Below are 14,030 nucleotides of genomic sequence, written 5' to 3'. Positions count from 1 at the left end.
TGACAGTGATGGATGTAGATGGGGATAATAAGATACAATGATTCCTAATTAGAGGGTATTACCATGTTGTAAAAATAGTTTGGAGTGAGGCTGGTGTATGGATACTGATTATGGATACTGACAGTCTCCAAGCTGATGTAGGATATGCTGTTATTTATATACTGATCTCCATCTCTGTATGGACACTGATTGGTTGCATCCCAAATGGCACCCTATTCTCTATATAGAGGGCACTGGTCAAAAGTAGTGCACTCTATAGAGAATCAAGGTTGGGTAGATTGCTTTCTAAATGTAATCCGTTACTGAACTTTGGGATTACCCAAAAGTTAACTTTCTGTTACTTTTGGATTACTTCCCCCTTAAGGGGGCATTAGAAGACAAAAGGGATCAATCAAACACATTTGGTGTGTCATCATAGTGTAGAGACTTGCTCAGGCAGAACTCATTTAAGATTGTACCTTTTTTCAATGCTGAATGTCATTGAGAAAACAGAAAGGTGTTCATTTATTTTTTCCTCAAAATCCTTTCTAAATGTAAAAGTAATCCAATAAGTAATTATCTAGTTTTTCAAAAGTATCTGTACTCTGATTACAATATTTCTGCTGGTAAAGTAACTGATTACAGTTACAGTTTAAAAAAAAATAATCTGATTAATCAGTTACTCCCTAACCCTGTAGGGGATAGGATGCCATTTGGGATGCACTCTCTATTTCTGTATGGATAATGATCTGTCTCTGGGATGATGACTAGGAATATGCTAGACTGTTAGGAGATTTTATGATGTCAACTTGCTCTGGCAAAACTCTGGCATTGCCATACTAGATTCCAGTAATCCAGTAATTTAATCATAACTATGACTAGTTGTGGGTCTTTGTGTAATAGGCAAAATATCTTAAGGGAAGGTGGATTATTGGCAGCATGTGGACTCACTATGCTCATTGAATTATCCTCTCACCAGGGTATGTTTGTTTCTTTGTTTGTTTGCTTCATAGCTTTGATGAAGTTATTTTGAATGGTTTGATTGCGATTCTGGTCTCCGTTGTCTGAATGGAGGAGAACATTGGCTGATGGCTATTCTGTGAAATGTTGATTGTGTTTACTTAGTCTGGAGGAAAGAACTTTACTTGACACAGGATTACAAAGCCCTACACATGCCCAGAGACAGAAGTCCAAGTTTTACTCTGAATAGTTAACTGCTGTATAATTTGTGTGTGTGAGTACATGCACGTGTGTGTGCAAGCAGCCCTGTTAGTTTTAATGGGATAGATGCTTCTGCTGGTATTTGCTTGTTCATAAAATTTGTGCAAGTTTACATTAAGGTATATTTACTTTGCTGTTTCTGTACTTATTGTGTATGCTGGTGTTTGTTTAAACACATCTAAACACCTTTTCTATACTGAACAAAAATATTATTGCAACATGCAACAATTTCAACAATTTTACTGAGTTACAGTTCATATAAGGACATCAGTCAATTGAAATAAATTCATTAGGCCCTAATCTATGGATTTCACATGACCTTGTAGGGGCGCAGCCATGGGTGGGCCTGGGAGGGCATAGGCCCACCCACTTGGGAGCCAGGCCCACTCACTGGGAAGCCAGGCCCAGCCAATTAGAATTAGTTTTCCACCACAAAAGGGCTTTATTACAGACAGAAATACTCCTCAATTTCATCAGCTGTCCGGGTGGCTGTCCGAGTGGCGTGGTTACACGTGGTCTGTGGTTGTGAGGCCAAATTTTCTAAAATGACGTTGAAGGCGGCTTATGGTAGAGAAATGAACAGACAATTATCTGGCAACAGCTCTGGTGGACATTCCTACAGTCAGCATGCCAATTGCACGCTCCCTCAAAAGTTGAGACATCTGTGGCATTGTGTTGTGTGACAAAACTGCACATTTTTGAGTGGCCCTTTATTGTCCCCAGCACCTGTGTAATGATCATGCTGTTTAATTAGCTTCTTGTTATGCCACACCTATCAGGTGGATGGGTTATATTGGCAAAGGAGAAATGTTCACTAACAGGGATGTAAACAAATTTGTGCACAAAATTTGAGAGAAATAAGCTTTTTGTGCATATGGAACATTTCTGGGATTTTTTTTTTCAGCTCATGAAACATGGGACCAACACGTTATATTTTTGTTCAGTATAAATATAGTAAATTACCTTGGCTGGCAGTGTTCGAGCTCTCACTCCCATTTAACTTGAAGGAGCTGGTGGGCAGAAATAGTTGATTTTCCACATCTTAATTGAATGCTTTTGTTTTGAATTGGTAGAAGAAAATAAAGAATAGCTGAAGGATGAAGGACGCCTACACTCAATTCTAATCCAGAGAGAGAAAAGGATGATTGTCTAAATACAATTGTTTCAAAGGCAGCTCCTAGCTTCACAGCCTTGTTTGTGTTCTTTCTGATCTCATCCGAATAAATTGACAGAGGGAAAGGTGGCGGAGATGAACAGGGAAACACAATATAATATTTTTCTCCACTTTACCTCAGCTTAGCATTCACTTTTACTCAGTACTAATACTGCCAGGTGTCTCGGTTTCTTTGTAACTCAAACTGTAGAAGTACCAGAGAGGCAAGAAATAGCATTAATTAATATGATTAGGTTTAGTTAACTCTAATATGAATTACATTTAAATAGAGTTGCTTGAAAAACACTTTCTCTTCCAACATAATGTGGGCGAGTTCTCCTGCAAATGTATATTTAAAGAATGTAATCTGTCAAATTTGAGATGCAGTAGGTCTACACTGTCAGATGTATCAGGCAGACCATTAAAGCGGATAAAATAGTCCCACAGCCTTGCAGAGAAGCAAGTATCAAAATGTTTTATAGCACTAAAGCACTAAATACAATTCTTAATTTCACCAGTGATGGTCGTTGTGAAAATTGGGGCCCTTCTCACGTATTTTACTCCCACTCTCTGCTGGTCAAGCTACAAGAATAGATATCTAATTTCATTAGAAAAGGAAGTAGAACTGAGAGAGTGGAGGAGGAAGAGAGAGAGAGAGAGAGAGAGAGAGAGAGAGAGAGAGAGAGAGAGAGAGAGAGAGGGAGAGGACAGAAAGTGAGAGGATAGAGAGAGAGGATGACAGAGAGGGAAAGGAGGAAAGAGAAGAGGACAGAAAGAGAGAAAGAGGAAGCTTTTTATCTTGGCCTGTTCATGGCGTGCTTATGAATTCTGTAATTACTTTGACTAAGTGTCTGCCTCAGTAGCCCACATTTGAACTATTTCTCTATCCAATGGGACGTGCCGCCACACTCAAATACTTGGTCTTATTTACCAAGCCACAGGCCCCAATTGAGGAGCCAGCCACGTTCTGCTCTCCGCCTGGTGTGATGTGTTAAGCCCATGGTTAACCCTCCCTCCTTCCCTGCTTCTGTGGCAGGAGCGCAATCCCATGTCCTTGCACAACTGACACCATCATCAACACCTGCCTGTGACTCGGAGAGAGAGAGAGATCCCTCATGGTATAGCTGGTATTGATCTGTTTCTCTCTCTCCTCCTGAGACAATCCCAGCTAACCACCACCATAGTATTTGGACATTTAGCTGACTCCACAGTATAGTGGCGGTCCCTCTGACTCCTCCACTCCTGGTTGCCAGATTGCGCATTGGCGAGGTCACTCACCTCCATAGCTTAAGACAGACGTTCGTTCTCTTGCTCGCTTTCTCTCTTGTCCTCTCTCTCTCCATAGTTCAAGTGAATGTCACAAGGAGGGAGCTCTAGATTTCGTTTTGATGACTGTTAGCAAGCTGGACAGAGTAATGAGACTATAAATGTGGGCCAATTATAACCTCTACAGTTTCTATTCATTTTTGTCATTTCAAGATCGATTGAGCGTGTTTTTTGTCCAAAAACAACAAAAAACAAAACAAATATATATGTTATTATATATATTTGTTTTTACTCAAACCACCTTGCAGGCTGTTATGGAGGAGCTCGTGGTCCGGATCCGGCCCGCGGGCCGTATGTTTGACACCCCTGCTCTACAGCATCATGCATCTTATTGTATTTAAAAGGAAAACAGCATTGTATATCAAACTGCATCCCTTTGGTGGCAGAGAAATCGACGGCAGAGAGAATACACGTCACAATCCGCGACCACAAACTCTTATTTTCCTGACAAACATCCCTCATGACCTAAGACTCATTCTGCTTCAAGATGTCTGTCTAAAACAATGCAACTCTGTTGGAATCTGAAATTGGGGGAAGCAGAGAGGAAGGGGTCACACAATATCAACAGACACAGACAGACAGAAACCCTCTAAGACAGAACAAAGAGAGGACAAAATGAGAAATTCAAGAAGAGTAGATCAAGGAGGATGTACAGATGTCGGATATTAATATGACCGATTTCGTCCTCGTCGGGAAAATAATCCTGCAGCAGGAGGATCCTAATACATTTTTAATCGCCACCAGGGGGCAGCTGGAAGCGGTGTTTGTAGGCTATACAATGCAGTACCGTACCTAGGGGGCTATGGTTTGGGGAAGGCTCTGCAAACCAACCCCTCATACCATCAAGCAGTGGCGACCCGTCATTCAGGGCAGGTGCCCCACCTGTTTTGAGCCCCACACTTTTAGGTTAATATATATATATATATATATATATATATATATATATATATATATATATATATATATATATATATATATATATATATACACTGCTCAAAAAAATAAAGGGAACACTTAAACAACACAATGTAACTCCAAGTCAATCACACTTCTGTGAAATCAAACTGTCCACTTAGGAAGCAACACTGATTGACAATAAATTTCACATGCTGTTGTGCAAATGGAATAGACAACAGGTGGAAATTATAGGCAATTAGCAAGACACCCCCAATAAAGGAGTGGTTCTGCAGGTGCTGACCACAGACCACTTCTAATTTCCTATGCTTCCTGGCTGATGTTTTGGTCACTTTTGAATGCTGGCAGTGCTTTCACTCTAGTGGTAGCATGAGACGGAGTCTACAACCCTCACAAGTGGCTCAGGTAGTGCAGCTCATCCAGGATGGCACATCAATGCGAGCTGTGGCAAGAAGGTTTGCTGTGTCTGTCAGCGTAGTGTCCAGAGCATGGAGGCGCTACCAAGACACAGGCCAGTACATCAGGAGACGTGAAGGAGGCCATAGGAGGGCAACAACCCAGCAGCAGTACTGATACCTCCGCCTTTGTGCAAGGATGAGCAGGAGAAGCACTGCCAGAGCCCTGCAAAATGACCTCCAGCAGGCCACAAATGTGCATGTGTCTGCTCAAACGGTCAGAAACAGACTCCATGAGGGTGGTATGAGGGCCCGACGTCCACAGGTGGGGGTTGTGCTTACAGCCCAACACCGTGCAGGACGTTTGACATTTGCCAGAGAACACCAAGATTGGCAAATTCGCCACTGGCGCCCTGTGCTCTTCACAGATGAAATAAGGTTCACACTGAGCATGTGACAGATGTGACAGAGTCTGGAGACGCCGTGGAGAATGTTCTGCTGCCTGCAACATTCTCCAGCATGACCGGTTTGGCGGTGGGTCAGTCATGGTGTAGGGTGGCATTTCTTTGGGGGGCCGCACAGCCCTCCATGTGCTCGCCAGAGGTAGCCTGACTGCCAGTAGGTACCGAGATGAGATCTTCAGACCCCTTGTGAGACCATATGCTGGTGCGGTTGGCCCTGGGTTCCTCCTAATGCAAGACAATGCTAGACCTCATGTGGCTGGAGTGTGTCAGCAGTTCCTGCAAGAGGAAGGCATTGATGCTATGGACTGGCCCGCCCGTTTCCCAGACCTGAATCCAATTGAGCACATCTGGGACATCATGTCTCGCTCCATCCACCAACGCCACGTTGCACCACAGACTGTCCAGGAGTTGGCGGATGCTTTAGTCAAGGTCTGGGAGGAGATCCCTCAGGAGACCATCCGCCACCTCATCAGGAGCATGCCCAGGCGTTGTAGGGAGGTCATACAGGCACATGGAGGCCACACACACTACTGAGCCTCATTTTGACTTGTTTTAAGAACATTACATCAAAGTTGGATCAGCCTGTAGTGTGGTTTTCCACTTTAATTTTGAGTGTGACTCCAAATCCAGACCTCCATGGGTTGATAAATTGGATTTCCATTGATTATTTTTGTGTGATTTTGTTGTCAGCACATTCAACTATGTAAAGAAAAAAGTATTTAATAAGATTATTTATTTCATTCAGATCTAGGATGTGTTGTTTAAGTGTTCCCTTTATTTTCTTGAGCAGTATATATATATTTATTTATTTATTAAAAAAATTGTGGGGTCTTGCCTGTTTTACTTAATACATGTCACTCATATCAGTTTGCAAACAATGTAAAAATAAATAAAGCCGCATACAAACATGGTCTATTTTTTGCTTTCTTGAGTAAGGCAGCTCCAACATGCAGGTGTTTCAGTGTTTCAGCCTAGCTCAGTGCTTTCTGTGGTGGTGGGGCTAGCCAACAGAAAATACGGAGCATTGCGCCTGATTGGCTAAGTTTTCTGTCATGATTGGCTCAGTTTTCTGTCACTCATGGGACAGTATGTCATCCTCAATTCTAAGGTTAGAGCTCTAAAACTTTAGCCACTCGGGTTCTGCCATAGAGTTATTTTAGAAGTGCCCATCCAAGAAGTCTCAAGGTCATTGGCCACAGATAGAATGAAATCAAGTTATACCTATAGTAGCTTTGATTGGACTAACATTGGACTACAGTAGCTTTGATTGGACTGACATTGGTCAACATCATACCTCAAAATCTAAGCTAGCAAGCTAGCAGTCGTCACCATGAATCAAGTCGACAATCAAATCCTTTTCAACCCTCGTCATATGAAGAGAAATTAGAGATAAAATGTCTCGGTGCTCATCGGTCATTGGACATAAACATTACACAACAAGTTGGAAATTGCAAAATTCAACAATGAGTGGTTTGGGAAGGAATCAGTGGCTAACTGTGAGTTCAAGACAACTGGGAACGACTGGGAAAATACGTTTTGAATGGTCATTCAACTTAGAATTGTAAATCCGGCATCTTTCACTTTGATGACAAAATTTACCCACGAAGGACCGCCACGCCACTTTCCTGTTCAAGCACATCACAACGTGAGTCCAAAAATGTCTTGCTGCTTCATAAATTACAGTGAGGGGAAAAAAGTATTTGATCCCCTGCTGATTTTGTACGTTTGCCCACTGACAAAGAAATGATCAGTCTATAATTTTAATGGTAGGTTTATTTGAACAGTGACAGATTAACAACAAAAAAATCCAGAAATACTCATGTCAAAAATGTTATAAATTGATTTGCATTTTAATGAGGGAAATAAGTATTTGACCCCCTCTCAATCAGAAAGATTTCTGGCTCCAAGGTGTCTTTTATACAGGTAACGAGCTGAGATTAGGAGCACACTCTTAAAGGGAGTGCTCCTAATCTCAGTTTGTTACCTGTATAAAAGACACCTGTCCACAGAAGCAATCAATCTATCAGATTCCAAACTCTCCACCATGGCCAAACCCAAAGAGCTCTCCAAGGATGTCAGGGACAAGCTTGTAGACCTACACAAGGCTGGAATGGGCTACAAGACCATCGCCAAGCAGCTTGGTGGGAAGGTGACAACAGTTGGTGCGATTATTCGCAAATGGAAGAAACACAAAAGAACTGTCAGTCTCCCTCGGCCTGGGGCTCCATGCAAGATCTCACCTCGTGGAGTTGCAATGATCATGAGAACGGTGAGGAATCAGCCCAGAACTACACGGGAGGATCTTGTCAATGATCTCAAGGCAGCTGGGACCATAGTCACCAAGAAAACAATTGGTAACACACTATGCCGTGAAGGACTGAAATCCTGCAGCGCCTGCAAGGTCCCCCTGCTCAAGAAAGCACATATTCATGCCCGTCTGAAGTTTGCCAATGAACATCTGAATGATTCAGAGGACAACTGGGTGAAAGTGTTGTGGTCAGATGAGACCAAAATGGAGCTCTTTGGCATCAACTCAACTCGCCGTGTTTGGAGGAGGAGGAATGCTGCCTATGACCCCAAGAACACCATCCCCACCGTCAAACATGGAGGTGGAAACATTATGCTTTGGGGGTGTTTTTCTGACAGTAGTGAAGAAATTCGGCTTGTCACCAAAAACACTCACACACTTTTACAGATGCACAATCGAGAGCATCCTGTTGGGCTGTATCACTGCCTGGTACGGCAGCTGCTCCGCCCATAACCGGAAGGCTCTCCAGAGGGTAGTGAGGTCTGCACAACGCATCACGGGGTGCAAACTACCTGCCCTCTAGGACACCTACACCACCCGATGTCACAGGAAGGCCAAAAAGATTTCCAAAATGTCTTCAGCCTCCTGAGGTTGAAGAGGCGCTGCTGCGCCTTCTTCACCACGCTGTCTGTGTGGGTGGACCATTTCAGTTTGTCCGTGATGTGTACGCCGAGGAACTTAAAACTCTCCACCCTCTCCACTACTGTCCCGTCAATGTAGATAGGAAGTTGAAACTCTCGAACCCGCTCTACTACAGCCCCGCCGCCTGTTAGGCCCACCTTTTCCTGTAGTCCACGATCAGCTCCTTTGTCTTGCTCACATTGAGGGAGAGGTTGTTGTCCTGGCACCACACTGCCAGGTATCTGATCTCCTCACTATAGGCTGTTTCATCATTTTTGGTGATCAGGCCTACCACTGTTGTGTTGTAAGCAAACTTAATGATGGTGTTAGAGTTGTGTTTGGCCACGCAGTCATGGGTGAAAAGGGAGTACAGGAGGGGACTAAGCACACACCTATGAGGGGCCCCAGTGTTGAGGATCAGCATAGCAGATGTGTTGTTGCCTACCCTTACCACCTGGGGGTGGCCCGTCAGGAAGTCCAGGATCCAGTTGCAGAGGGAGTTGTTTAGTCCCAGGGTTCTTATTTTAGTGTTGAGCTTTGAGGGCACAATGGTGTTGAAAGCTGAGCTGCAGTCAATGAATAGCATTCTCACATAGGTGTTCCTTTTGTCCAGGTGGGAAAGGACAGTGTGGAGTGCGATTGAGATTGCGTCATCTGTGGATCTGTTAGGGCGATATGCGAATTGAAGTGGGTCTAGGATATCCGGGAGGATGCTGTTGATGTGAGCCATGACCAGCCTTTCAAAGTACTTCATGGCTACTGAAGTGAGTGCTATGGGGCGGTAGTCATTTAGGCAGGTTACCTTCGCTTCCTTGGGCAAAGGGACTATGGTGGTCTGCTTGAAACATGTAGGTATTGCAGACTCAGTCAGGGAGAAGTTGAGTACACATCCTGGTAGTGCTTTGAGTACCCGTCCTGGTACTCCGTCTAGCCCCGCGGCTTTGTGAATGTTGACCTGTTTAAAGGTCTTGCTCACATCGGCTACCGAGAGCTTTATCTCACAGTTGTCCAGAACAGCTGGTGCTCTCTTGCATGCTTCAGTGTTACTTGCCTCGAAGTGAGCATAAAAGGCATTTAGCTCATCTGGTAGGCTTGCGTCACTGGGCAGTGGTGTTTCACTGTGACGCTAATATTGCATTTGTAATGAGTAGGCTTGCATTGTGATTAATTCATAAAACTATCACACCTGTGCATTTCTTATCGATATCGGGGTAAAATAACCCTGGACATATTTGAAATGTGTAACTACATCAAGTCAATTGGAGGATTGAGTTATTTGTGCCAGAAGTGCATGGGTCAGAATCAAACCCATGTCAACACGGTAGGCCATTATGTGCACACTGAAGGCAGCGGCCCTAACTGCTAGACCATGCCAGGCCATGATTGAACTACATTTTTAGTTAATTCGTAACCTTAGGATACACTAGAAACGTGTATGTCCTAGCCTAGTGCAGACCAATATTTATCTTGCATTATTAAGCTGTATAAAATGACGAGTGATCGAGTTAAGAGCTGACATCTGTAGAGAGAGCCAAGGAAGGAGAGAGAGGGAGTGGAGTGAAATAAATAATGGTTGAAGAGACAAAGAAACAGACAGAGAAGCACCAGAGAGAGAGGAGAGTAAACTTTATTATTCTGCGGGCTTTGCCTACAAGAGGTAATTTAATCTGTCATGTTGAGCATTTTTGCTGTTGGCAGAGAAGAATGCATCATTGTTTTGATTATTTAAGCAGGTCTGCATAGCTGCTGCTGTTGATGGAGGAGTGTGTGTGTGTGTGTGTGTGTGTGTGTGTGTGTGTGTGTGTGTGTGTGTGTGTGTGTGTGTGTGTGTGTGTGTGTGTGTGTGTGTCTGTGTGGGTGTGTGTGTCTGCGTGCGTGTCTGTGTGTGAGTGAAGGAGCAGGGGGATGCACGCTCAGTTAAAAAAGAGCAACGGGAGGCTTCGCTTCCCAAGCCTCTTCACACTTGGCTCCATCTTTGTTTCTGACATCCACTTGCCCTAGAGCAGTTTGGAGGACAGTTCCCAAATAGACATTCTAAAACAGTCACTCTCTCTCTGCACCAGTGCCACTCATGGGGTTACTTCCTCCCAACTTACTTCTGCTGATAACAACTCTGCACTCCTCTTTCTCTTTGCACTGTAGTAGCTAATTGTCTCCACCGCATAGTATATGTGACCCAACACCTCCATGTTGCACATTGTCATTTTTTGATTTGAGAAGAATCTGTGAGAAGAATCTGACAGCGTAGGGAATGTTAAGTTTGTCAGTCCTTTACCCATTCAGAGACAGGTGACTGATACATATAGTGTATTATTATGGTGTTACAAATAATAATGTAACCTTTATTTAACTAGGCAAGTCAGTTAAGAACAAATTCTTATTTACAATGACAGCCTACACCAACCAAACCGACGACGCTGGGCCAATTGAGCACTGCCCTATGGGACTCCCAATCACAGCCAGTTGTGATACAGCCTGGATTCGAACAAGGGTGTCTGTAATGCCACCTCTAGCACTGAGACGCAGTGCCTTAGAACGCTGCGCCACTTGGGAGCCCAAATGGTAGTAGTGAATGTTATATATATATATATATATATAAAGTGTATTATTATGGTAGCAGTGAATGAATATATGTCTCTGCATGTTTATGTGAGAGAAGGAGATCAAGAGTCCTTGTATCTGCTTCCTATGCCTGCCCTTAGGACAGATGGACATGTGAGTTGGACCTTCTCAGACAACTGCCCGGTGTGACTCACCCTCCCTTTATTCTCCTCTATCCAAAACTGCACTGCCCACTAAGGAAGGGGGAAATGTATCTTGGAGAGACCTTGTTAGAATGCTATGGTAATTTCAGTAATAGTGAGAGAGGAAGAAGAAATGCTAATGAAAGCAGAAAAAACCCTGAGTATAAATAAATCCTCAATAAGATACAGTAATAAGATCAATAGTCATACTTAACAGACACAGTTACTCTCAACAAAAGGAGCCTTTATTGGTGGTTGTTTCATTTAAATACAGTTTGTACATTGTTTGAGTGAACCACAACAGCATAAACCTTTACGACAATCAGAGCAGAACATCTGGAGAGACATACGGTACCATCACTCAGGGTTCTAAAGTGCAACCATTTTGGTCACATAAGCTCCTAGATATTTTGCTTTGCGACCTGACATTTAGTTTGGGAGCACCAGTGCGACCACGAAATTAAATCACACCAGATAATAATTGTTGTGCCCTCGAGAAAAAAGCGAGTGAATATTAGTTCAATCCAAAGCCTACATGTAAAGAATATTAAAGAATGCATCAGCGATTTGTATTTCTTGCAACTTTCTGAAGATGTTAACTGCAAACTAGGCACACCGACACTTATCACTGCACGGACGCTCAGGCCACTAGAGCCACACACACACCTGTTCTCTGGGGAAGAATCTAGCTTCTAGTCTGTCTGTTGCCAACCTCTCACACATTTCTCTGTGAGTGGAGTGATAGGCTTCTGAGAAGAAGTGAGATAAGTGAATGAGGAAATCAGGATTTATTTACATGAGCTGCAGATCCGTCGGGCTTTAAAACAGAGAGGGTGACCCAGACGTGATAATCAGTCTCAGCATGGGTTCCTCTATACTCCCCTGTCGCCTTCTCTCCTCTGTCAGTCTCTCTGTCTCCCTCTTCTCTATCACTCTTTTCATGCTGTCAATATCATTTTGTTTCTCCTCGTTGCCTATTCTGTTCATCTGTCAACTTCACTTCTGTCTCCTAATGCATTCGCCACTGAGGCAATTCAAAGATCGGGCTGCGGTTCGCTCGCTCTACAACCAGCACACCCCTCACAAAAACACCATACTCTGCTGTAAAAAGTATCATCAGGTACATTCAGGTATGTCATATTGTTATATTTTCCTTGCAATAGGATAGATTGTTACGGTCAGATGATTCTGAAATAGACTGCTTCCAGAAAGCCAAGCCCATGTCTGAGATTTACACTCTATTCCCTTTATAGAGCACTGCATTTGACCAGGGCACATATGGCTGCCATTTGGAACGCATCCCAATTTACAGATAAAGTACATGGCCTGTGAGTCACTACTGTTCTGGCAGGTCTACAGAGACGTGGACAGACAAACTCTGTCCAGACCCATGCAGATGGACGGGTGTTTAATACGCACAGACTGCCCTCTACTCTCCTTTTACAGACAAAAAACAAAGGTCCAGTCCAAACACAAACATGCTTCATCTGACACATGGCTCTCTGCTCGCCGATCCCTCTCCTCTCCTTTTGTCTGTCTGGTGAGGTCTCCACAGAAGGTCAGGAATTATAATGAGACCATGCCAATCACTAGAGCGAACTGTTGTCTGTGTTGTTTTAGTAATTCCCCAACATTAATTTAGCACTATTTCTCTGCTGAGGTCTGCAGGGGTGCTCCTCGATTCACTCTGTTTATTATTGGGGGGATATTTAAACTTTTTCTACACTTAAACATTGTTTAGATTCTTTGTTTGAAGTCATACTAAATACTATAGGCTACACTATTCTCGACAAACTGATGTTGGATTAAAAAAGTAGCTATAATATGAGCAAACGTATTCATAACATTAACACAATATTGAGATTTGCATGGAAACAACATAGCTACGCGTTAAAAGGCAAAAGAAACCCCAGAAAACATCTGATTATGTACATCAGAGATAGTGGGTTAGTGTAAAGCAATACCAACACTGTAAATACCTTTGATCTTTTTTTTTTTTTACTGATGAATCCTGCTAAAATAAATATCTTGACACGACTGTAAGAAGTGCCTTCACAATGTCGATATAAATCTCTCAACAAGAATAACATATACATATGAAATACACATGTCTGAAATAACACGTATGAAATAACACATAACACTTATGAAAGCATAACCCAAGAGAGTAAGTGGTGCAACAAGAGGTGGTTTGGGATAGTTGCTGATAATGGCCAATGCAGGGGACTCAGTCAGGTAGATGATATAATATGGAAACTGGACAGTAATACATGTTGTTCTGTTGTAAACAGAGATCTTCCTCCAGGGATGCTGCAGACTGGGCTAATAGTTCAGTCATTCAGGGTAATTGTCTGACAGAGTGTTCAGAAATGTTTAACAGTGCCTCAGACAAGTCAGCAGCAGGACAAGTGAGGTCCATTTGATAGATCAGTGCAATACAAAACAACAAAGTTGTTTTGTTCAATGGTTCATCTTACCATTTCTCCCATCCTGGTCTAATAGACTAGATGTAACATTTCTCCCATCCTGGTCTAACAGACTAGATGTAACATGAATCCGGGACACTGAAATTAGTGTGATATGTTACGTTTGGTATGGTTCAGTGGAGGCTAGTGGGATGAGCTATAGGAGGATGAGCTCATTGTAATGGCTGGAATGGTATAAATGAAACGGAGTCTAACATGTTGTTTCCATATGTTTGATACCGTTCCATTAATTCCATTCATTACAATCAGCCTGTCCTCCTATAGCTCCTCCCACAAGACTCCACTGGTATGGTTACATAAGACAGAAGGTTACTTAATAAGGCAAAAAATAACGCAAATGTCTAGCAAACCAAAAGTTGCGTATTCGAATCTGACCATGGACAACGTAAGCATTTTAGCTAATTAGTAACTTTGCAAC

Source organism: Salmo salar, chromosome 24, assembly GCF_965601325.2.
Source record: "Salmo salar chromosome 24, fSalSal1, whole genome shotgun sequence".
Taxonomy (NCBI): Eukaryota; Metazoa; Chordata; class Actinopteri; order Salmoniformes; family Salmonidae; genus Salmo; species Salmo salar.
This window is presented reverse-complemented; position numbering follows the sequence as displayed.